The sequence below is a fragment of the Pimephales promelas genome, chromosome 2, assembly GCF_988280905.1.
Source record: "Pimephales promelas chromosome 2, fPimPro1.hap1.1, whole genome shotgun sequence".
Taxonomy (NCBI): domain Eukaryota; kingdom Metazoa; phylum Chordata; class Actinopteri; order Cypriniformes; family Leuciscidae; genus Pimephales; species Pimephales promelas.
Genome location: NC_142770.1, coordinates 39,733,389 through 39,756,738, shown reverse-complemented (window position 1 = coordinate 39,756,738; position 23,350 = coordinate 39,733,389). Strand labels below are relative to the sequence as shown.

Here is a 23,350-nt window from a genome sequence, read left to right as displayed (position 1 = left end):
ATCTGTTTGTATAGTGAGCAGTTTGTTAGGATCATAGTACCTGAGAACTGGTGTGTTGGTCAGTGATATTTTGAGTGCAGACAATGCAGAGTCGTGTTCAGGTTGCCATTGGAATGCGATGTCTTTTCTCAGTAACTGCCTGAGAGGTGTTGTAAGTGATGCCTCACCTGGGATGAAAGGAGCGAGATACCTGATCATGCCCAAAAGACGTTGTAACGATTGTCTGTCTGTGGGTGTTGGCATGTTTACAATTGCCTGTATCTTGCCATCATCCGCTCTCACACCCTGTGGAGTTATCACGTGTCCCATGAAATTTACCTTATTCACCTTGTACTGAATCTTGTCAGGGTTGAATTTCACATTGTGTGTTCTTGCTCTCTCCATAATTTTAGCAACTATGACATCATGTTCTAGTTCAGTAGCAGCGGCGACGATCATATCATCAGCTACAATATGTACACCTTTTATGTCACCAAACACTTCATTGTTGTACTGCTGGAAGACTTCACTAGCGGATTTGACACCAAATGGCAGACGTTTGAATCTGTATCTACCCCATGGTGTGTTGAAAGTACATAGCAGGGAGGAGTCTCTGTCGAGTTTAACTTGCCAGTAGCCATCCTTTTCATCAAAGATGGAGAAAATCTTCTTTCCAGCAAGCTTGCATAGTACATCCTCAGTTGTTGGGATAGAGAAGTGTTGGCGTAGAACTGCTTTATTAAGGTCGCGAGGATCCAGGCATACTCGCAATAACCCATTTTTTTTTTCAGTGATGACAAGACTGTTAACCCATGGAGTGGGCTGTGTGACTGGCGCTATGACATCTGCTTGTAACAGCTGATCCAGTGTATCCTTCAGTTTGCCCAGCACTGCTAAGGGAATTTTTCTACAGCCATGTATGACCGGGACTGCTTTCGGATCGACATGTATATGATGTTCACCAGGAAACTGACCCAGACCTTCAAAAACTGCTGAATGTTGTGCTATCAGCTCCTCTTTGGAGGTAGGATGGGTTGTGAGCACAGTGTCTACTCTTTTCAGTAGCTGCATCCGTTCACATGCCTCCTTACCCAATATAGGAATAGATGAGTGTCTAGTGATGTAAAAGGGTAAGCAAACTTGCACCTTGGGAGTGACACACTGCAGCTTGGCCAGACCTTCTGGTCTTAATTTTGTTCCACCATATGCCACCAACATAGTCGAGGTCGGTTGCATTGACACTGTTTCTTGCAGAGATTTATAAATGTCAAGAGGTAAAATATTGGCCTCAGCCCCTGAGTCCAATTTAAACTTCACTGTCACATTTCCAATGTCCACATCTGTGTACCATGCTTTCTGTGCAAAGCTGTGAGTCCCTTTTAATTCCACTGTCCCAATGAATAATGAATCAACAGTGACACTTCTATTATATTTAGGCTGAATGTCTTTTTTTATAGACATGCACACTGAGGCAAAGTGATTACATTTTCCACAGGCATGACAGGTAGCTCCAAAGGCTGGACACTGTCGTGGAAGGTGAGATTTTCCACACTTTTTGCAGATGAAAGACTTAACATGAACTTTTTGCAGCTGAGATTTTGTTCTTTCATACACCTTGTTTGGTTTTGCTTCTGTTGTCTTCTTTCTAACGGCATGGCTAACGGCATGGACAATTTTATTCTGTTCACCCATTGCTTGAATCTGTGTTTTTGCTGCCTCTGCTGCTCTACAAATATCAACAGTTTTTTCAAGGGTCAGATTTATTTCCCTTAAGAGCCTCTCTTTTAAACGCTGATCACCAATGCTAAACACGATCTTGTCTCTTAGCATTTCAGATTCTGTTGAGCCAAACTCACAGTCTTTACTCTTTTGTTTCAGTTCTGTGACATATTTATCGATGGTTATTGAATCAGGCATAGGGTAAGCCCAAAACTGGTGCCTCTCAAATACAACATTCTTTCTCGGCAAGCAATACTTCTCAAGTGCAGTTACAATATCTTGCATTGTTGTTTCCTCTTCCTCTTCAGACTCAACAGACAGTGAATTGTAGACTTCTAAGGCCTCCTCTCCTAATGCATGTAGTAGAATGGCAATTTTTACCTTCTCAACCTTTGAATCAGATCCTGAAGCTGTCATGTAAATGTTGAACCGCTGTATCCATCTCCTCCAATTTTCACCTGTATTTCCAGACAGGACTAATGGGGGTGGCAATCTGAACTGGTCCATATTCAATTTGCACTCAACAGACTCTCTTTCAGTCAGGATACGCCTGCTTTACGTTGTCTCAATGCTGTCTAACGCAGGTCCATGAGTTCGTAAAACGACTGACTTCTGACACCATGTAGTGTTCCTTTGCCTTCGCCGTGTAGTGCATTTAATAAGCTACCGACTCGTCAGGATACATTTGCAAACTGTCCATTTATTAATACACTAGCAGCGTGTGCTGCTCACTAGCCAGTGGAAGTAACACTCATTCACTGCTTCATGGTAACCCACATATATAACACAAGGTTGCCCCCCAGTGGACCAAACATGGAATTACACCACTATTTAACTACATCACTACATCATTTCATTTCATTCATTTGTTTATGGTTAATTGCACATGTCGTCAATATACAAGCAATATCATCTCTGTGAACAACCATATTGTATTTCATGTAAAAGCATGTGATATTTTGTCATAAAGGCTTAAAAATATTTCATAGTAATATTGGTTGTTAGTTAAAAATGATTTGCATTGTGTGTAAACATGATTAATATGTGAACATTATTTATGTGCAATTATTTGTGAAACTACATTGAAGCATTTTGTACTTCTGTTTATCCTGTAGTTTTCACGGTGTTCATGGTGCATGGTGCACGTTGAGAGGCATAAATAAATCGACACCCGTTTGAAACTCTCTGCGTCTTGATCAGTAAATCCAAGGGGCCGCTACAGTTTATTTAAATACATTATAATAAATGAAGTTCATTAAAAAGAAGTTAATTTAAATACATGCATTACTATAATAAATACAATTAATTAAAATACGTTTATTTAAATAAATAATAATAGTTAATTAAAAATAAGTTCATTTTAAACATTATAATAAATACAATTCATTAAAAATAAGTTTACTTAAATACATGCATAATAATAAACACAATTAAAAATAAGTTATTTAATGCATACAATATAGCAATAAATACAATCATTAAAATAATAAATTCAATAAAAACATATTAAATAACATTTATTCAAACAAATCATTCCACCGGGCGTCCAATGTACTGTAGAAAAACAAACAGAACAAAATTAGAGTTAATGACCCAGTAGCGCTGAAAAGGGGCGGGGCTTCATAAGGTCTATTATTACATGCACGCAAGAAAAAAGAAGACAATTGGCCAAAGGTCATCATGTGCCTTGGTGATATTTCTGATTGGACTTCTGCCAAGAATAAAAGACCCTGGCGCCCCTTGTCCTTGATCATTTATCAACACCTGTTTTCTGAGGTAAGTCACTTTGTGTTTTTCTTCAAATGTTGCCTAAATTGTAACTGAATCACAACTAAAAACGTAATTATTCCAATAAAAGGAAAGTGATATATAGGGCCCAAATGATGGTGACGAGACAGCCTGACAATAGAGGATTAATAAACTATAATTTGACAGGATTTGTTGTGAGAGGAGTATTTCTGACAGCAAAATGTATTTTCTGAAGTATTTTTTTTTTAACTTAATTTTATATTATATGAATGATTTTTTAAAACGAAATGAAGTCCCTGCCCAGACAGCAAACTGACATTGAATCAACGTGGAAACGACGTCATTGAAACAACGTTGATTTTGCTCATCGAATTAACGTTGAACCAACGTCAGACGCGGCATTCTTCAAAGCTAAATGAAAATCGAAAATTGGTTTGCTTTCATAACGTTGAAACAACGTGTTGATTTCAAGTTGATTTTCCGTTAGTTTTGAAAGAATGACGCGTCTGACGTTGGTTCAACGTTAATTCGATGAGCAAAACAATGTCAGATCAACGTTGTTTCGATGTCATATTTCCACGTTGATTCAATGTCAGTTTGCTATCTGGGTGACAGTACACTATTGTGTCAAGATTCGTTCTGAGAGGAGTATTTCTGACAGGAAAATGTAGGTTCTTAAGTAATTTAACTTAATATAGTTTATTGTATTGTCATGTCTTCATTACGTTTTAAAAATCATTAATGTAATTTGAAGTTAAATTACTTCAGAAACTAAATTTTCCTGTCAGATATACTCCTCTCAAAACGAATCCTGTCACAATGAGTATTTCTGACAGGAAAATTTAGTTTCTGAAGTAATTTAACTTAATATAGTTTATTGTATTGTCATGTCTTCATTATGTTTTAAAAATCATTAATGTAATTTGAAGTTAAATCACTTCAGAAACCAACTTTTCCTGTCAGAAATACTCTTCTCAAAACAAATCCTGTCACAATATAGTTCATTGTATTGTCATGTCTTTGTTTTAAAAATCATTAATGTAATTTGAATTGTGACAGGATTTGTTGTGAGGAGTATTTCTGACAGGAAAGTTGTGAGAGGAGTATTTTCTGACAGGAAAGTTGTGAGGAGTATTTCTGACGGGAAAGTTGTGAGGAGTATTTCTGACAGGAAAGTTGTGAGGAGTATTTCTGACAGGAAAATTTAGTTTCTGAAGTAATTTAACTTAATATAGTTTATTGTATTGTCATGTCTTCATTATGTTTTAAAAATCATTAATGTAATTTGAAGTTAAATTACTTCAGAAACCAAATTTTCCTGTCAGAAATACTCTTATCAAAACAAATCCTGTCACAATATACTGTAGTTCATTGTATTGTCATGTCTTTGTTTTAAAAATCATTAATGTAATTTGAATTGTGACAGGATTTGTTGTGAGAGGAGTATTTCTGACAGGAAAGTTGTGAGGAGTATTTCTGACAGGAAAGTTGTGAGGAGTATTTCTGACAGGAAAGTTGTGAGAGGAGTATTTCTGACAGGAAAGTTGTGAGGAGTATTTCTGACAGGAAAATCTAGTTTCTGAAGTAATTTAACTTAATATAGTTTATTGTATAGTCATGTCTTCATTATGTTTTAAAAATCATTAATGTAATTTGAAGTTAAATCACTTCAGAAACCAAATTTTCCTGTCAGAAATACTCTTCTCAAAACAAATCCTGTCACAATATAGTTCATTGTCATGTCTTTGTTTTAAAAATCATTAATGTAATTTGAATTGTGACAGGATTTGTTGTGAGAGGAGTATTTCTGACAGGAAAATTGTGAGGAGTATTTCTGACCGCAAAATTAAATATCTGAAATAATTTAACTTAATTCAAATTACATTAATGATTTTTAAAACGCAATGAAGACATGACAATAACTATATTATGGCAAGAGTGGTTCTGAGAAGGAGTGTTTCTGACAGGAAAGTGTAGTTTCTGAGTTTGACACCACTGCACTAAATCAACTGAATGGTGCCCCAGACAGCAAACTGACATTGAATCAACGTGGAAACGACGTCTCTCATGACATTGAAACAACGTTGATTTGCTCATCGAATTAACGTTGAACCAACGTCAGACGCGGCATTCTTCAAAGCTAAATGAAATCAAAAATTGGTTTGCTTTCATAACGTTGAAACAACGCGTTGATTTCAAGTTGATTTTCCGTTAGTTTTGAAAGAATGACGCATCTGACGTTGGTTCAACGTTAATTCGATGAGCAAAACAATGTCAGATCAACGTTGTTTCGATGTCATATTTCCACGTTGATTCAATGTCAGTTTGCTATCTGGGGCATATTTGCCATTGGTCTTCTGTCTAAAAATGATTATACATGGGGCAAATTTTTGTTGTGGGCTTTCCCTAGATCTAAAGAGAAGTTTGTGTTCAATCTTAATGGGAAAGTGCCCAAGCAACATTGCTTAAAAAGTTGCCCAGTGTATCATCACCTTTACTCTTTCTGTCATTGTGTATTTTCTCTTACCCTCCAGAATGTCATCCGGAGGTTCACCATACAGCAGGCCTGCATCCACCCGGATCACCTGTGTGGACAATCGCACAAACCACCGTGCTAAGACCTATGAGGTGTCCAACGGCAAAATAAAAATTGCCACCTTCAAAACCACCACCATAAGTGCCCTCAGTGATGGTGTGAAGGCATATCTTGCTCCCGTAGATGGGGACAACCCAGTTTTTGCAACTGGGAGGGCCTACATAATTAAAAATTACACCCTGTCCCAGAAATTTGGACAGGGAGTCCATTTTCCTAAACCCCAACTCTAGGAAATTTCTAACGGCCTCCTTTGAGTTGCCGGAGGAGGCAGAAAGATCAGCCAGATACCTCCTCAATCCACCAACTGTGCTGATGTCCGGGGAAGAGCTGGACCTGTTCACAAGGGGAGGATTCATCTCCCTGAGGGGACAAATTGAAAAAGTGAGAAAATGATGCAACATTTTATTCAATAATTCAACTTTTTAAAAGTCATTTTAATTGTATAACCACACATTTTTTGCTAATTTTTATTAATCCATCAATATTTAAAAAGTCGCCGCTATTATTTTTATATTGCGTTTTTTTTCTTCTTAAATAAGTGAGAAAAGTGATTACAGTTTTAATACTTACAGGTTGAATTAAGGTAACATTTTGTTTAAAGATGCATATTTATCAGATTCACAGCCGATGTTATATAAATCATGTCTAAGCTCTAGTAATTGTATTCGCTTGCATTGCATTAACAACAATCTTACCCTTGTGATCCTGCAGTTGCAGGTCCCCAGGATGACCCGAGTGAGTGATGGAGAGGTGCCCATCAGAGACCTGTCTCTGCGGTGTGGGCAGAAGGTGCTGGACGTCTCCCTCTGGCGCGACGAGGCCCTGGTCGAACTCAGCCTGGGGGATCACATTGAGATTTCCCACCTCAGGGCAACTCTCAGACCTGTGCCAAAACTGAACTCATCCAGCTATTCAGCTGTGGAGGTACACAACACTATGCCTAATTATTCTCTAATTGATCTTTCTGCATCTTCCTACACTCCTGAGTGTGTACCAAGTGGATTTACATTCTTTTAACTTCTTATTCTTTCATTGGTAATCATTTATATTGGTAACACTTTAGAATTAGGCACTATTAGTTAATATTAATGAATTGACTAAGTTACCAAAGAACGAGCCACACATTTGTTAGTCCTCGTCAATCTGTGTCACACTTAGTTAAATACAACCGTTCCAAACACTTTCACTAATATATAACGTTTTAGTAAATGTTGAAATTAACATTAATCAAGATAAATGCTTCTGAAGCATTTTTCTTCTTTGATCAAGTAACATTACTATTAACATGTTTCCCTTTAATAGTATGTAATGCAATGACTCGTGTCTATTCATTTATAATGCCTTTGCTGAGATTTCTGTTCATGTTATTACATTTCAGAAGGCTGCAGCTGAGCCGGTGGAGGTGGAGGTGTGCATCATAGGGGTGGAGGAGGGAGAGGGAGGAGCCACAGTACTCCTGACTGACTCCGAAGAGGAGTATCGTGTCCCTCCAGCTCTACACCTCGAGATCGCTGCAGAGGACCTGCCCTTTAATCTGAAACTGACACACTGCAACAGAATTGTTGAGAGCATTGAACCGTTGGGGGAGCTCATGGAGGAAGTTTTTGAGTCGCTTTAATTTTTTTTTTTTTTTTTTAGTTAAACTTATTTTTTATTGTTCATGAATTGTTAATGTTTCAGTTAAATAACTTTTTTTATTAGTTAACTTATTTTTTTATTGTTCATAAATTGTTAATTTTACAGTTAAATCACTTTTTTTTATTAGTTAACTTATTTTTTTATTGTTCATGAATTGTTAGTGTTAGTTAAATAAAATGTGTTTTAATACATTTTGCTTTAAGTGTTTTTACTATGCATTCCATTCATGTAAATTAAATAATCATTAGCCTAAATATGATGCATTTTATCACCTCCCTACCATCAACAAATCATAAATGCTTAATAATAAAATGCATCAGACTTAGGCTAATGATTATTGATATCTTCATTCTTTACAACGTTCTAGAAAAAAAAAAAACTCTTAAAGGGATACACTTTTTTTGGAAATAGACTCATTTTACAACTCCCCCAGAGTTAAACAGTTAAGTTTTAGACAGTTTCGGTCACAAACTGTCTGGTTACTGATTTTCTTCTAAATATCAGAAAATCACCTGAATACATTTTGAAAACGGTAAAACTCAACAATTTAACTCTGGGGGATTGTAAAAGTGGAGTATCCCCTTTAAGATCGCACAAGGAATAACGAAAAGGAGGAGAGTAATTCATTAGATAACATTTAATTCATTATAACAGTTAATTGTATATTTATATTATACATATATAGAGAAGGAATGTGTACATACATAAACTATCTTTATTAAAAAAATTACAAATAGTGATGATTTTTGCTGTTGTGTGCAGAGTTTAGCTTCAACCCTAATTAAACACACCTGATCAACTATTCAAGTCATTCAGGCTTATTTTGAAAACTGCATATGTGTTTGTGTTGAAGAAGGGTTGAAACTAATCTCTATATGGCTGTGGCCCTCCAGGAACTGAGTTTGAAGATATTTGCCAAAGATAATTCAAATTAGGTATATAATATATAGGTATATACAATATAATACCCACAGAGAGACTTTTAACAGCAATTTTTAGAATGACCTATTTTTAAATAGGCTGTCCTTTCTCAACTAGTTTGATTTAACCAAATATAAATAGCTTACACAATGTATTGCAATTATCATATATACAGGCACTATAACCTTTTTAAAACCTATTAATTTTAGAGTAGGGCTGAAATATAAAATAACTATACATCAGTCGATTTTTGCTCAGGATATTGTAATAATGAATAATGTCGATTAAAAATACATTCAACATTTTAACAAGCCCATATCTTGTATGCCTGCCAAGTCAACAACCATTTATGAATTAGATGATCAAGACATTATTATTTTATCACCACGAAAAACAAAACGATTATAAATTAATATCTTACGTCCATCTGATCTGCGGTGTCTGACGAGAGAACTGCCAGTGTCACTTGGTCGCGTGCACACTGACTTGAGCTGAACTATATAAATAGTCTCTGGCTGAACACATGGCGTGCACGTGGTAAAACTCCCGCGAATCCGCTGGGGATTTTTTCACCAGTAACTAAACTAAACTTATCTGATTGGGTTATTGGATTGCATCATGAGCTCAACAGAGACGTGTATGATTGGTTGTAATGCTCAACACTGGGGAAAGAGTCCAAATATGAAAAAGTCTTGCATCCCACTTGAGTATATGGATGCGCAACACTTTTAATTCATTTTCACATTTCACTTTGATAGTGACAGTCGTAAAATATATATATTTTGATTGTGTGGGGCGATTTTTTTACCCACTTGTCTTGTGCATTTTTGTCAATTTTGGAAGAAGAAGGGCAAATTGTGTCTCATAATAGCAGTTTCATTTCCTCCTTATCTTTACCTGTTTAGGTTATGCAACACGCCTCCAGGGCCACATTAGCTGTTCTCAAAAAATACATTTCCTATTTTAACTAGTTATTAACTAGCTAGGCTGCATGGTATGGTGAAGATTTTGTAATATGCTAACGAATCATTGTCATTACTGTTTTCGGTTCAAAGTCGGGATCTAAGTTTGTCATGTTGGAGTTTTGGTGACGAGTGGATCCTGATGTTAGACAATTACTGCGTGTGTTAAATTGTTGTCAGTATCAAAAAATACATACATACACATCATGAAAGTATGTTTATTGAAAATGCCTTATGAATACATCTTAAAAATGTAAGAAATTCAGAAATAAATTACTTCTATGATTTCACTATATGGCCTATTTCGTCTGCCCGATAGCGCATGTATTGGAGTGAATTTATCAAATCCATATTGTTTAGCAGGAAGCTTTGTAAGGCAAATGTTATACCTCTGGATTAAGATTGTTATTGTATCATCGCGTTTACCACCTCATCCAGTAGAAAAAGTTATTACAATGGTTTCTTGCTTTTTGAAAGCCTCATGTACACTCACCGGCCACTTTATTAGGTACACCTGTCCAACTGCTCGTTAACACTTAATTTCTAAGCAGCCAATCACATGGCGGCAACTCAGTGCATTTAGGCATGTAGACATGGTCAAGACAATCTCCTGCAGTTCAAACCGAGCATCAGTATGGGGAAGAAAGGTGATTTGAGTGACTTTGAACGTGGCATGATTGTTGGTGCCAGAAGGGCTGGTCTGAGTATTTCAGAAACTGCTAATCTACTGGGATTTTCACGCACAACCATCTCTAGGGTTTACAGAGAATGGTCCGAAAAAGAAAAAACATCCAGTGAGCGGCAGTTCTGTGGGCGGAAATGCCTTGTTGATGCCAGAGGTCAGAGGAGAATGGCCAGACTGGTTCGAGCTGATAGAAGGGCAACAGCGACTCAAATAACCACCCGTTACAACCAAGGTGGGCAGAAGAGCATCTCTGAACGCACAGTACGTCGAACTTTGAGGCAGATGGGCTACAGCAGCAGAAGACCACACCGGGTGCCACTCCTTTCAGCTAAGAACAGGAAACTGAGGCTACAATTTGCACAAGCTCATCGAAATTGGACAATAGAAGATTGGAAAAACGTTGCCTGGTCTGATGAGTCTCGATTTCTGCTGCGACATTCGGATGGTAGGGTCAGAATTTGGCGTCTACAACATGAAAGCATGGATCCATCCTGCCTTGTATCAACGGTTCAGGCTGGTGGTGGTGGTGTCATGGTGTGGGGAATATTTTCTTGGCACTCTTTGGGCCCCTTGGTACCAATTGAGCATCGTTGCAACGCCACAGCCTACCTGAGTATTGTTGCCGACCATGTCCATCCCTTTATGACCACAATGTACCCAACTTCTGATGGCTACTTTCAGCAGGATAATGCGCCATGTCATAAAGCTGGAATCATCTCAGACTGGTTTCTTGAACATGACAATGAGTTCGCTGTACTCAAATGGCCTCCACAGTCACCAGATCTCAATCCAATAGAGCATCTTTGGGATGTGGTGGAACGGGAGATTCGCATCATGGATGTGCAGCCGACAAATCTGCGGCAACTGTGTGATGCCATCATGTCAATATGGACCAAACTCCCTGAGGAATGCTTCCAGCACCTTGTTGAATCTATGCCACGAAGAATTGAGGCAGTTCTGAAGGCAAAAGGGGGTCCAACCCGTTACTAGCATGGGGTACCTAATAAAGTGGCCGGTGAGTGTACATAACTAGAGATGTGTAGATTCATATTTCCCAGAATGCTTTGCACGGGACATAATCGGGAGAGATAGTGTTGAATTCATTTATCTTCATGTTTTTTAAGCTTGATAAATTAAGGAGAATGCGTGTTGTTTAATGTTTTACTGAGTTGGGATTCAGAGAAGGTTTTGTGATGTTGGAGTTTTGCGGGTTACCGTCGTGGTGATGATTGGAGCCTGCCGGAAAACAGGCACAAAATATTATAATGAAGGTGAATGACTCTCTGATCAGATGATTAAATAGACCATTTCACAAGATGTAAACAACACTGGTCCAGAAGCACTTCCTGTTTCAGTTTAACACTACATAAAAGCTGGGATAAAATACAACCAACATTTAAAACTGAATCAAAAAGTTAAACATCTTTAAGACGTTTTCTTTAAATGTGAAATAAAGAAAACTGGTCCAGAAGCACTTCCTGTTTCAGTTTGTAACTGTGTTGTTTACATCTTGTGAAATGGTCTATAGAAAGAGTTTAGTGTCCCTGCGGCCCTGCACCTCAATATCACCGCAGAGGACCTGCCCATGAAGCGGAAACTACACTTATTGATTGTATGAAATTATGGTATTACAGTAGATGTAATTCATGGTTTAGTGAATTTAAACGCAATACTGTTTATATTTTCTATGCATTCCATAAAGACATATTAAATAACCATTATGTCTGATGCATTTTATCACCTCCCTACCAGAAACATAAATCATAAATGCTTAATGTTGCTCTGATCTTAATTCTACCAAGTACATTCAAAATTAAATAAGCTCAGAGTTAACTAAGAGTAACATTTTCTCTAGGAGGTCGTATAAGGAATAAAGAAATAGAAAAGAGTAATTAATTACAGAACATTCATTATTACAGTTAAAGAAGTAATTCACTTTATAAAAACAAAAAAACTTTTGCTGATAATTTACTCGCCCCCATGTCATCCAAGATGTCCATTTCATTCTTTCTTCAGTCGAAAAGAAATTAAAGTTTTTGATGAAAACATTCCAGGATTTTTCTCCGTATAATGGACTTCAATGGGAACCAAACGGTTCAAGGTCGAAAAGACAGTTTCAGTGCAAACTGTTCAAAGGGCTTTAAACGACACCAGACAATGAATAAGGGTCTTATCTAGCGAAAAGATCACTCATTTAAAAAAATAAAATAAAATGTAAGTTTTATAAGCTCAAATGCTCGCCTTGCTCTGTTCTGTGATGAGCGTTTGTGACTCTCCTGTTCGAACTCGTTTATCAAAATGAACGAATCTTTTCCAGAGTCAACTCGTTCATTTCGTCATTGAATGAACCAAATGACACGAAAAAAGATTTGTTCATTTTGATAAACAAGTTCGAACAGGAGAGTCACAAACACGCATCACAGAACAGAGCAAGGCGAGCATTTGAGCTTATAAAACTTAAACTTTTTTTAAATGAGCGATCGTTTCACTTGATAAGACTCTTATTCATCGTCTGGAATTCTTTCTTTCTAACTAATCTTCTATGTATGTATCTATTATTTATCTATCTTTCTAACTAATCTTTCTTTTCCAACCAGTCGTTTTCTTTCTTTCTACCTATTCTTTCTTTATAACTAATCTAATCTCTATCACTAATCTATCAAACGTCAAACTACATTAAGCTTTTTCAAACTCTCTGGTCTGGCTTTCTCAAGCCAACTTAAAGTTTGTCTAACAAACTTTTTTTTTCTAGTTTCTTTTATTATCCTTTTTGAACTTTTGGTGGAATGGACTTTCAGTGATTTCATTAAAAATATCTTCATTTGTGTTTAAAAAACTAAAGCACGTTATGCTAGTAACAGAAAGTAAATTTTTTGGTGAAATAACTTCATCAGTTCATGTTAAACCATACAATGACAAAAGCATCAGTGAGGTCAGTCACTAAAGTCAAGAGGCCTGAATTCACTCCAAAGGTATTCAGTGGACTTCAGGCTTTGTAGAATACCTGGAATACACAAACCTCTAGAAATATGGAAACCTGTGCTCAAGTACCTTTCCATCAATGCTCTTTAGATCGGTCCCTCCAAACACTAACTCCAGGATTAAAAACTGCTGGTCATCATCAAAGTGATCTGTGCCAACAGAAGAAATACATTAATGGTCACTAAATATAAAACTATTTAAAGGGGGGGTTGACTGCTTTTTTTTTTCTTTGCATGATTGTATTTATGGGGTGCAATATAACATGTATTTGTGTTTTTTCTTTTTATAAAAGTCTCATTTTTCATAAACTTCACCTTTATTGTCAGCTGCGTTATCCTCCGTCCCTTGAACGAGCGGTTCACTATGAAAAACTCTATGAAAACACTCCCTCAGAAACACGTAGTGGGCTCAGATTGGTTAGTTTGGCCCGGTGTGTTGTGATTGGCTAAACTGTCGCTCACGTTGTCCGGAAAGTTACGGGCGAAACGTGCATGTCATGACTCATGAGCTCCGGTCCAGATGTAAATATGCGTCCAACTGCAGTATCAGTTTCAGGCATAATCAGACCGAGAAAAGCCACGACGAAGAGAGTCAAACAGAACCTCACCACATACTACAGGTCTTACTAAACGTTTCTCAGTGATAATTTGCTACATTTTTTAACTTTATACACGTTTATTTTACACAATCGCATCTGACTGGCAACAATAGCAACTGACTGGCTACTAATGTTATACTCAAACAGCGTTGGCAAGTTTAGGTTCTTGATAAAATCGAAAATAACGTCATAAAGCATATATACATGAAAAATACGTTTAAAACATTAGTACTTATAGAAAATTCAGATCCATAATGTTTGTACGCGTTTGTCGTAGACACAAAATAGCATAGGCTAACTAGTAGTGGCTATAAAGCCAGCGCTGGCATTTGATAAAAATAAAACACAAGGCTACGTCTGGAATTATACATGCAAATACATTTAAAATGATGAAGTCTTAGGCTACTTACAGATTGTGGCCCAACAACTGCTGCCTCTGGTTTTAAAGTCAGAACTGCTTCATGTTTTAGTTTCTTGTTGAATCCGGTGTTGAACTCGTGGAGATTCTGGAAGCTGTCTTCCGTAAATGCGCAGCACAGAGAGCTAGATTACGATCGTCACTTTCAGGAACATAATCAAACATAAATAGTATCCATTGTTGAGGAAGTATAGCGTCCATGGAAAGCCAGAACACAGAAGACCTGACAGCTGTGTGAACACACTCGACGTGCCACAGAAATATGCGCATGCCATTTTCTGCATATTCAGAGGGAGGGGTTGATGCAAATGTGTCATACCATAACAGTACCAGTGACGTACCATAACCCAGCTGTAGTCCCAATCGAGTCGTTTTTGTAGGCAATTATACTTCCTGATTTTTAAAAGACGATATCTCTTCTTACATTGAACTTTCAGTGCTGCAACTTTGCAGATACTGTTCATGCACCAACAGCAACATTACACACTATTTAAAATGAAAAAAGTGAAATCGCAGTCAACCACCCCTTTCAAGACATAAATGGACTACTTGCACTGAGCTTCGTGACGCACTTCCGTTTGGAAACAATATATATCACTTATATCCAGTTATGTTTACTTTCAATGTACTGTGGTTGAACAAACACCACCTAAAAAGAGTGTCTGTAATAAGATTTTATATTTTGGACATTTTTATTGACAGAAGAAGGGATATTCTGATGTTTACCGTGTGCAGAATTTTCAAAACTCATCGGAAGATGAAGTTTAAATCCAAACCAAGGCAATCCGAGAAAGCTGCGGCTGTTAAAAATACGCCATTATTTCACTGCAGCGTGCCAGTGTTCGTCTACACTAGTGACGGCGACGCTGAAATGTGTGAGAACAGATGAATAAAATCAGTACGAAACACGAACATTTATTTATTTGGATTAAATATTGTAATCATTCAGTGTCATTTTTCAATGTCAATCGTTTTACTATTACATGTTTATGCCCAAAATGCTTAATTAATATTCAGAGAAGTTGACTGTCATTCTCCTCTAACTGCGGGCGTTCTGATCGTAGGCACCTCGCGATCATTCATTCATTCATTCAACTATTTTAAAAAGACAGGAATAAAGCACCAATGTACTTTTTATTAGTCAAATTCATTAAAAAAATGTAAACTCAAGTATAGAATATGAGTAGGCTAAGAGAAAAATACTGTTGTTAATGAGAAGACAGAAGACTGCTGCAGGTTAGTGGATATATATATTTAGCCTATTTATTATTCAGAATGGAACAGTTGGAAAGAAAATATATTTATAGGAACATTTCAGCAGGCTCGAGATAATTAATACAGAGATCATTATTCATTGTTTTAATCAATTGGCATCCATAAAACGTAGTGATAATCTGCATTCTCATGTATGGACGTGCGATGAACACTCTAACCGGAAACTCCCGGTATGTAATAAGTAGAACGCGGAAGTAGTTGTGCAAGTAGTCCATTGTTTACACATTTAGCTTACCAGGTCTGACATTCTTTGATCCCTGCCGACGGTAGAACCTGTCCCAGGCTTTGACCATAGCGTCCGGATAACGTCCACGGACACAATGTACACTAAAAAGTAAATGAATCGTTTACCCAAGGTAAAATTATAGAAAAACTATTTCTTTCTAAACAAAATGTCCTTCTTATGCGTGTATTCTTAGAAATATAACATGCAAACTTCCAATTACCTCATTTTACACTTATATAAGCTATAAAAAATAAAATAAAAATAAAAAGAGTAGAAGCATACTTGTTGAGCCCAATGAAGCCATCGGTCTTGTTCGTCTCGTTAATTCTAAGGCTATTTATCTGCCTGTAGGAACATTAAAGATGTGTTGAATATTTACACACCACTCATTCAAATGCATAACATATTTGTTGAGATATGCCAGAGATCCTACTTAGAAATGATGATTTCATGTAGGATTTCACGAAACGTTTTCTGATGTTGACCGTTGACTCGATGACTTCCTTCTACAGGGATGATCTATGGAAATTACACTTAAACATCACTTCAGTCATTTTTGTATGTTTAAGAAATAATTCTGCTTAAAAATCAGTGACTAAACATCTATTTACATAAATAGATATAATATTTAAAATACATTTTGAACTTATGTATGTGTTAGGTGCATTAAGTCACCCTGTGCCCTGTGAGACAGTAAATAGTATGCTTCTACAATGAAATTGTATATGGATAAATTGAGCACATACTTTGAGAGCGATGGCCTCATTAGAACCATTTAAAACCGAGAAGACCTCTGCAAATGTCCCCTCGCCGATTTTTAAACAATGGTTCATGCCAGCTGGAGGGACACAGTCAAAAAAACAAAGTGGTCCGCTCTGCTGGCATTCCCGATATATTCTATCGGCATCACTGATATTCTCATCACATGAAGTCTGGAACACAAAGGCAGAGTAAAAAAAAAAAAAAAAAAAAAAAAATGGGAGAAAAGAGACATCATGGAATAAAGAGACTTATTAATTTTCTGAGAAAGTAACAAAAACAATCATTAAAATGTATATTGTTGTATATATTGTAGACTGTACATTATTCTATTATACTTCTTACACTTAAAGGATTAGTTCACTTCAAAATGAAAATTCTGTCATTTACTCACCCTCAAGTTGTTTCCATCTTATAAATTTCTTTCTTCTGTTGAAAACAAAAGAAGATATTTTGAAGAACGTCGGTAACCAGACAGTTGATGGACCCCATTGACTTCCATAGGAAAAAAAAAAATACAATGGAGGTCAATGGGGCCCATCAACAGTTTGGTTACTGACATTCTTCAAAATATCTTCTTTTGTGTTCAACAGAAGAAAGAAATTCATAAGATGGAAACAACTTGAGGGTGAGTAAATGACAGAACTTTCATTTTGAAGTGAACTAATCCTTTAACATACACAAGCATGCAGTTACATTAACAAAATCCATTCTGTGTGTGTAAATGTATATACATCACAGACAAACAATTAGAAAAATGGTTCAAAAGAGTTTGTTTAATTTTTCTGAGAAGCTTGTTTCTGCCACAGAATAAAGAAAAAATTAAAAAGGTAACTGACTTTTTCCCTCACAAATCTGACTTTCTTAGAATTGCAAGATTATCTCAAAATTAGGAAGGGGAAAAAAATCTTTTTTATTCCATGGTGAAAACAAGCTTCCATACTGGAAAACTATACATTATGAAACAAACTCAATTCTCTTTTGAGACAAATGTAAAACTAAAAGAAATGTAATTATTTCAGCATTTCTGAAATATGAATAAAGCAAGCAAACTGTATATATTTATTAGGGATACAGTTTCTTGAATTAAAGGAGACCTTTATTTACATAACTGTTCATTAGAGTTAAGGAGTAAACATAAATATCTCTGCGTCTTTACCTTGGGGGCGTTCATGGTGGACTGGAGCATGGTGTCGACTGGAAAACCAGAGCCTGGGGACTTAATGAGGGACTTTACCAAGCGCCGTGGGGTTGGAAATGCTGCAGTACACACATTTTAGGAAAGGTGAGAAGAACTTAAGGTCAGTTTTCATGCTTTCAAGTTTTTTAGCTCCGAAGTGCATTTGCTCCCATCCAGCTGACATTGATGTTTTTTTACACACCAAACAATATGTCACGGTACAAACAGGAAGGGAGAACTCAAATGCAAAAACAAGGAGGATTTATTAACAAAAAGAAAACCAAAACACAAAGCAAAAACCCACGAGGGGGAAAACACAATAAATGAACATGAAACTACCACTGACTCTGAACATGAAGATATCCACAAAGAACTGGGAAGACATATGACAACGAACCAACAAAGACTGCAAACAAGAGGAGACTTAAATAGGGAACAAATCAAGAGGGAACAGGTGGGAGAAATCAAACACTAATCAGGTAACGAGGGGGAGGATCAAACAATGACAGGAGCACATGGCTCAACATAACAAAACCACCCATGTGCTAACACGATAGGACAGACACGTGACACAATAGAGGGAATGCATTGACATCACTTTCCCGCCGGTACAACCCCCCTCAACCTGACTGAGTGGCAAAAGATCTGCTGCGTGACTGGATTTAATAGGGGAAGCTATTAAACGAAAATGCGACTAAAACTAACAATTTGATCAATTTAAACTAAATGTTGGACTCAATATAGTTGGACTCCAAACAACTTACTAAAGATCCAGTGATCCATGGATATTGACATGCAGCCAGCAATCGTGTTGCCTGACATTTACGTTTGCCTGATTTCAATAAAAGGGAAATAAAAGCAATATATAGATCTACATAGGCTAAAGCAAATTTGCCTGTGAACGCTCTATATAAATACAATATAGGTAGGTCTAAATCCGGGTGATCACTTATATCAGGGTTATATAGCCTCTATATATCGTCCAGCCACTGAAAATGACGTCAGCATCAAACTTAGACAGAAATGAAAGATCTTTGATTGTGCCCAGATAAGCTAAAGCCCACATTTATACGGACTAACGCAAACAAAAAAGGACACCTGATAGTCTGAAAAAAAAATAATACCTAATTTTTAAAAAATAATACCTCTCAGACTACATTTAACACTTTTAATGGCCTTAAATTTGACAATTTTGATTTATCACTTTTTAATACTTTTTAAAACCCTGCGGACACCCTGGACGGAGCCGAGCGATGAATAAGTGGGTGAAGTTCAAATGACAGACACCTGTTTGTGATTGCAGTAATTGGCGTGAGGAGATTGCATATAAGCAGGCTGTGCTGACAGCAGTTTGAGAGAGGAACTGGGAGCTCATGCACGCCAGTCTGAGGATTTGCCGTCCTGTGAAAAAGCTGTGTTTCAGTGAAAAGAGTGTTGCTGTTCAGTGATCTGAGGAAGCTGTATTCAGTGGGAAGAGTACAGTTTGTTTTTGATTTATTTTGAACTGCCTGAGTTTATTGTGTGAGCGTGCTGACGCGCCGTGGGAAATATTGTTAATAAAGTGCACGAGCCCCAGTATTCTCCAACCCTGTGTCTCCTTCCATCATCCATCCACGAATCCTGAACCTTGTTACAATGTACCATTCACAATTATGCAAACTTTGGGCAGTTTGGTATATGAATCAAAGACCTTTGGTGTGTCACTGTCTACTAGCTTTATCTGGTCCGCTATAAACACATACCAGTTTTCTTCTTCTTAACGGAAAGTCTCCCAGAGGCCAGGTTGGAGGAGAGACTCATTTGCGGCATATTGATAGGAGTCACACACAGACCAATCCCACAGGTACAGGTGCCCTTCCGCCAGCCACATGTTTTCTGCATGAACGCACAGAAAAAAAGACAAGCAGCTGAAACATTTGATAACAATTAATTGTTTCTGCAAAACAATAGCATTTTCCTTCCCCCTGAAAAATAACACGCTGCAGAATTGGAAGTCAAAACACTTTGATTTCATTTACTAAACACAAACTAAAGATATCCAAATGAGGCCGCAAAACACACACACCCTGTGGTGTAGGGGTGACTTTGCATTCTACATACTAACATATATGGAAAAAAATCTTCTTTTTTATTCGATGGTGAAAACAAGCTTCCATACTGGAAAACTATACATTATGAAACAAACTCAATTCTCTTTTGAGACAAATGTAAAACTAAAAGAAATGTAAGTATTTCAGCATTTCTGAAATATGAATAAAGCAAGCAAACTGTATATATTTATTAGGGATACAGTTTCTTGAATTAAAGGAGACCTTTATTTACATAACTGGGCCTTTTACATAGGAGTCTTAGCTTAAGACCGATTCGGGACCGATCTGAGAGCAACTCTGAGTAAGGAAAAGATGAAAACTAGTGAGAAGGCGGGGCTGACCCCGTTGCTATGCGTGACACAATCTTTTGAAGACTGTGATTGGTTGGTTGTCCAAGAAGGTAAAATGAAAAAGTTATTTGAAGTATAGAGTTTACACACACCCTTTTTTTTTTTACCTTGCTCTTAAATCTCCTATAAAGTACAGTAGGTGGACAACCAGAATGTCGTTTTCCGTAAAATAAAAATCTACCGCGGCAAAAATAAACCAGCCGAATTTCAAAGTCGGTGGCGAAATGACCACCAGGTGGCGCAAAGGGACATTTAGCGAAAGCAAAACGTAATTATGTAAAAGTAGCCTACATTTTAAATAGAATATAGCTTTAACTAGAACATAAACTTTTAGGAGAACATTTTATTAATCAAAAGTTAAAATAGGCCTATCTCGCAGTCAGCGAAAATAAAGTGCTGCCCAATGTCTTATAAGCATTTGCAAGGAGGCATTACTTGTGTTCTGTCGATTTATTGAAGAGCCACATGAAACAACTGCGTTCAGCTTGTTTACATGAGAATCAACTCTCTTACTCTTCGCTGTATTACGCTGACCTTTAGAACTCTCGTAGTCCCCCTAGTGGACTGGTTATATAACACCATAACACAGATAGGTAATTCACAATACCCTGACAACTGCCAACAATTTTTTTTAAATATAATATTTGTTTGTATTATTATTGTTAGTGGCAAGGGTGTGAGGTAAGTGTATTGTTATTTATTATGATATTTATAATAATAATAATTATTTACAATTATCAGAAAAGGGCACAATACATTTTGAGATAAAATCAGCTTGAATTCAGCTACATTGAATACTTGACCACATAATTGGAAATCAGTCAATTCAACAAAGTTAAATGTAAATAACACGAGGCGGTTAATAATCCCTAATGTTTTGTACTGACCGGCTTTGTAGCACATGCTCTTCAGCAGATTTGCATTGAAGACACTCAGATTTTGTGGCCAACTTGCCTTTAGCTATGTGCACTTTAAAATGCCGCATCACAGCAGCAACTTCTGCTTTTGTCCACATTCTCTTCTTCCCACGATGTTCAACGCTTTCAGTCACTAAAAACAAGAAAGATAAAAACAAGAAAACATTGCGATGTGAAATGTTTAACATTTAAAACATTTAAAAAATCAGTTACAAGTTACAAAGAGTTACAATTGGGTTCACAAAATGTTACATAATGCATTCAACTGTAATAATAATACATGCATTTTTATGACATTTTATGAACAAAAATAGACAAGTTAAAAACAGTTCATGTTGATTCTAAACAGAGCCAAGTCTGAAAGTTTAAAGCTGTTTAAGTGACGTGATGCATGGCAAGAAGGATGCGATGCATTAGTGGATTCAGAGGGAAGCGTAGCGCTGACTTTATTTACAAGGATACAGCTCATGATACAGCATCTTAGAACAGCTTGTTTAATTTACCGTGAATCCAGCTGAAAACACAGGATCATAAGCTGCCCGCATGTGAAACAACAGTACTGAACATCACTCTCAAACCATCAGTACATATTTATTTGCAGAAAATTAGTTTAGTTAAAGCTGCAGTCAGCAAGTTTGGCAGATTGAGTGGACTTAGGCAAAAATTTTAATGTTTAAAAATCCCCCCACCCCCCAGTGATCCGGGAGTCGTAGATTTTTGCAAAACAAATAATACGCTCCAGATGGAGTTAAAAGCTCTGTTTTTTTTTTTTTAAACCAATTAATGTTGTTCTGTCGGTTTCTAGTGAAGATTTCAATGAATATTAAATTTAAAAAAGTGTTGCTGATGGCAATTTTAAGCACGAACACGCTAGTAACTAATGTTTAACTTAACATGTAGTAAGGACATATTAGCCATTAGTAATTAATGCCATCACATAGACAGCTAGTAATTAATGATTAACAATGTACAGTTAATGCATTTTGGTCATTATTTCCAAGTTAGCAAACCATATATTATTTTTGTGTTGTAATGTTATGTTTCAGTGATTCATCATCTATTAAGTTAACTAAACAATATGAAGCTAGAAACAGTTTCATATGCCAATAATTATGGCTTAACTACTACTAATACAGTACTAATAAAGACAAATTATTTAGCCATAGTTAATAATCAATATGTGCCATAATTAATGAGGATATAACTTTCAATTTAGAACAGGGGGTCAAATTGTCTTTATTACACTATTTTAGAAATGTATAATTGTAAAACCAGCACTAATTAAACAGTTACCAGCTTCATATTGTTTATAGGGCTGCAACATCAAATCGATAAAATTGATTATTAAAAGAGTTATCAACGAATTTCAGTATCGATTCGATGTGTCGCATGATTACGCCAGTAAATAATTCGCAGAGATGTTTGAGTATAATTTTTTTTTTAAGTTGTGTCCGAGATCGTGTGCGAGAGGGACCTAGTGTGTCCGAGATTTGTTTTCATTTGACAGAAGTCCTTAGAGAGAATATGGGGCGCTTTTAATCAAACTGAAAGTGACAATTTTATTGCCCCCCATAAAAATAAGCCCCGCACCCTTTTTACCCCTCCCATTTATGGACTGTACGTACACCGTGGGAAAATTCCCACGGTCTCCCCTCCTCTTCCCACCCACCAACGCCCCCTCACCACCACTTCTGGACTGGTCACGTGATCGTGGTAAAATTTTCCCACGATACGGAACCCCATCCCATCCGATCCGGTACCGGACTGGACACCTGTTGTACACCTGTTACACCTGTCTTGTTCAATGTAAAAATGTTCAAAATGATGGAAAAACAATACATTTTCAAACTTTAATGATGACAGAAAACAGATAGGCTTATTTTGAACTTTATTCTAGTTCAAACAGATGCTCTATGAAGCAGTAAAGTATTGAATGAAAATGTGTCTGAAATATCCATTTATTTGGCAAATGTTGCATTTATTTCACTTTAGCTGTGGTATAACCATGCAAACACCACGTGAGCCGTCAGTACGGGGACCAGAAATTGTCCGACTTCACGTCTCCGTTTGCAGGTCCTCCCCGCCTGCACGCGGCTGTTCTCGCCGATTGGTTGCATCCAGCCGCAGGCGATGTCGAACACACCTTGTGTCTGTTAAGAGTGAGTGCTCGTGAGCGGGCACGTGATTTACACACATAAAAATAAGTACTACTTTTTTTTCTTTGTCATTTTCTTTGCTTTATTGGCGGTAGTCCAGTGTTCCCCTTTGTGTTTGGCGGTTTCGCCGGGTTCCGCAAGGAAGTTAGA

The 23,350-nt window shown here is 36.9% G+C and overlaps 2 long non-coding RNA genes across 2 annotated transcripts in view; both read right to left on the bottom strand.

The window, feature by feature from the left end:
* Positions 1-23,350, bottom strand: part of LOC148997375 (uncharacterized) — a 497,974-nt gene that overhangs the window by 311,734 nt on the left and 162,890 nt on the right. The gene's annotated exons all lie outside the window — the stretch shown is intronic.
* LOC120480955 (uncharacterized) lies at positions 13,243-16,097 on the bottom strand. Its single transcript, XR_016147205.1, has 3 exons — positions 16,031-16,097; positions 15,758-15,849; positions 13,243-13,380 (listed from the first exon to the last, which is right to left on the bottom strand). It is a non-coding gene; the product is annotated as an uncharacterized LOC120480955 (long non-coding RNA).